The 3562-nt window shown below is 34.7% G+C and overlaps 1 pseudogene; it reads right to left on the bottom strand.

Moving 5' to 3' along the window:
• Positions 1–1774, bottom strand: part of LOC110036986 — a 55103-nt pseudogene extending 53329 nt beyond the window's left edge.
• Positions 1775–3562: the final 1788 nt, after the last annotated feature.

The following is a 3562-nucleotide window of genomic DNA, read 5'->3' as shown; positions in this document are numbered from 1 at the left end:
AGAGGAAAGTAATACACGAATAATAGAAGAGCAATACAAGAATAACACATCAAACCTATGACATTAATTAATAATAACCTTAAACCCATCAATAATACGCAAATAACACGGAAATAACGCATGAGTAACACCCCAGTAACACAGTTAATACACAGTAGAATCACACAGTAGAATAACACATAAATAATTCACGAAAAATACAAGAATAACACTAAACCTATGTCATTAATTAACAATCACCCTAAACAGAAACATATGACATCAATATTACATGAATAACACAGTAATAGCGCATCAGTAACACAATAGTAACACAGTTAAACCACAGGAAAAAAATAGATGAATAAAACACAAATAATACAATAATAACACATCTAAACTATGTCATGAAGATATCTTTGAGTCCAACGAATTTGGTTTTATGCAGTTATAGAGTAGGGTTTTTTCTGTGCTAATGATTCAAATCCATGATGTGTTATTCATGTGGTATTGTCGTGTTATTGTTGTATTTTTGATGTAGTACTGGTATATTACTGATGTGTGATGCTATTAATGTGGTATTGTTGTGTTATTGTTATGTTACTGATGTATTACTCGTATTTCCCGACTCTGATTTAAGTGCATACTGTGATTTTAACGAACGAGTGGAAGCCATGACCTTCGCTTCCGCCGAAAAATGGGCTTTGCCGGAGGGTTTCGCCGAAGGATGCGTTGCGCCGGAGGTTTTTGCCGAGGAAGAGTAAGCCCTAAACTCTCGTAATAGTATGTAGAAAATTAAAATGTGGTTCGGGGAAAGTAAAAAGCAAGGCGGGTTCGGGTTAATTATCGGGCCGGGTCGGAAAACAATTAAAATAAATATTTATTTTAATTTTATTTCGTTTAAAAGGTGGGGCCGTAGTTTACAGCTGGCACCATCTTATTGGATACACACCTACCTTAAAGTGCGTAGTACTGATAAAATAATTTTTCCAGATATTGAGAGAGCAGAGGAGAACTTACAACGTAATCATAGCGACTCAGGCCTGACCTCTGGCTCTTAAAGTCCTTCATGACTTCGAGAAACTCGTCATATTTCTCCTTCTTATCCTGAAACGCATCTTTGACAACCTTCAGATAGGCTAGTGCGTCATTCGTAGTTAACTTCTGGGTATTACTAGGTGTTGGAGGAGTCATATTTGATTGCTCGGACCGTTACCAAGACAATCAATACCTGGTTTTTTACATCATATAAAAGCAAATGAAGCAATGCTTTTGATGAAAACAACATAAAATGTTGCAACACAAAAGGAGCTTACCGTCCCTAACGACCCAACTCATAACCAAAATGGTAAGTATCATAGAAATGCATACTTGCCAATAGGGTTAAAAAAGATTTCACCTCCCAAAATTACAGAAAATAAAAGGATGTAAGAAAAAGAACTCAAGCAATGGTTTCCAAACCCTTCAAGCAGGGTTTAATCAAAATTCTGTCGAGCTGCAAAAATGAGAACTTTTAAATCCTACAGGATCTTAAATATCGTTTCTCTTCCATTTGTCTTAAATCAGGGAATTAGTAAATCCTGTTGGAAGACTGATTTACGGGATTTGGAGGAGCTGAAGTGCGAGTAGGAGGCAAAGAGGAATGGCAGGGTTACCTTCCTCAATGGTTTCGGGTAGAATCAGAGCCGGAGGAGAAGAAAAAAGGGAGTTTTGGTACGCCACAATCCCGTTGTTGCCTTTAGAGCAAGCTGTAGTCGCCTCAGTATCGCCAGGTTTTGGTCATAACAGGGGGAGGGGGAAGGGGAGAGGGAAGATATACAACGGTTTCAGACTAATGCGGAGGTAAGTACGCGAGGTTTTCTGGCCACAGAGAGTTATAAGGGAGTTTCGGTGCGCCACATACAAACTCAAGAAATTTAATTTGCTTCGGTTCATATTTAACTCCAAAAGGTTCCTTAATTTTAATTATTTTCTAAAATATGGGACTCAAAATAATATATACATATATTATTAATTTTCAAGCTTACAATTGGCAAGAGATTTTAAAACTTACAAATAATTATTTATAATTGAAGTTTATTCGGATACAAGCCATGTGGGACTAAGCATTAAAAGAGGCTAAGCCGGTACCCTGACATCCAACATAATTATAAATCGAGCAAAAAATAATTTTTTTTGTTCGACTGGCTTGCTTAATGAATGAATCAAATACGAGCTAATTAACGAATCGAACAAGAGATCTTCGCTAATGGAGATATTTTTTGACAGTCCTACTCTTAGTCTCTTGTTACTTTTAATTTATGAGATACATTTTTTTCGTTTATAAATTGAGATATGTAAACGAATAAGAATTGTGTGCTACTTATGTAATCTTCCTTTAAAATAAATTTAATTAATTTATATGATTAGTGATTAATAAATATACTGTAAACTAATTATAATTATATGGATTTGATATGCAAGTATTTTATTAATAAAAAATTTAGTTCACGATTTAATTTTTTATTAATTTAATAAATAAGTAGATAATTATTAATTAAATAATTTTAAATATTTACATAAAAAATAATTAATTTAATAAACTTCATTTAGTAGTTAATCAATTAAGTGAATAATTTTGTATTAATTAGCACGGTTAGAAATAAAAGTTTAATTTGAATTTAATTACACTTAATAATTTTTTCATTATTATTTAATATTATTGATGTGTGTCTAAAGATTCGTAGTGGTAAGCTAATTATTTAACATCTTAGCTTTGCACGAAGGTCCAACACATATAGATAATTAAAATGAAAGGTACTGTTATAAGATATTTTTATGTGAAAAACCCAAAAAGAACAAAATTCATGGGCCCTAGCCCAATCAAAATGATCTACTAGAAGAAGACGAGTACAAGCACAGGCTCTGGTCCCATAGGCGAAAATGTATTACATGGTTCCTTGAAATAAAATGGTTGTATGCAGAAGGGTTCATTGTGCAATGGTCAAGAGCAGTTGTAATTGGGAGTAATTTTTGGTATTTCGGTGCAACATTTTAGAAGTGCGTTGATTTATGGCGTTGCGGATGATGCACTGCTTTCTATCGTTATCATTACTCGATGACGTTGGTTTTTACTCCGCGACATCGATATTTACTTAAGGTTGTGCTTCTTTCCATTACAATGTACATTGCAGCTCAAATAGGGCCTTCATTGCAATGAGTAGGGGCGACAGACGGTGATTGGCGAGTCATACTCGACGACAGTCAATGACTATAGGACAGAAAATAATTCATCAAGTCTTTGGTCTGGAACGACAACAGAATTCAACCCTTTCTTCTCCAACTAGTTCCATGTCCAGCGCTTCCTCTTATTCAAGGTTTATGCTCATTTTTCATGATAGGGGTACATCTCTATTTAAGTGGTCTGGCAATGGCCTCACTGTAAAAAAGGAATCAATCCAGACCACTCCATCGGACAACCTAGAGAGATTCCCTTGATTGAATAGTGTTATTTGAACATTTATGTGTCATAAAAATGTCAAAATTGAGTGATGTTGGGCTCGTTGGGCTTTCCTTGTCAAGACACTTGACTTGACTATACACT

Source organism: Phalaenopsis equestris, unplaced genomic scaffold (genome assembly GCF_001263595.1).
Source record: "Phalaenopsis equestris unplaced genomic scaffold, ASM126359v1 Scaffold213678, whole genome shotgun sequence".
In the NCBI taxonomy this organism is placed as follows: domain Eukaryota; kingdom Viridiplantae; phylum Streptophyta; class Magnoliopsida; order Asparagales; family Orchidaceae; genus Phalaenopsis; species Phalaenopsis equestris.
Note: the sequence above shows the minus strand (reverse complement) of the source record. Positions and strands in the feature narration are given on the sequence as shown.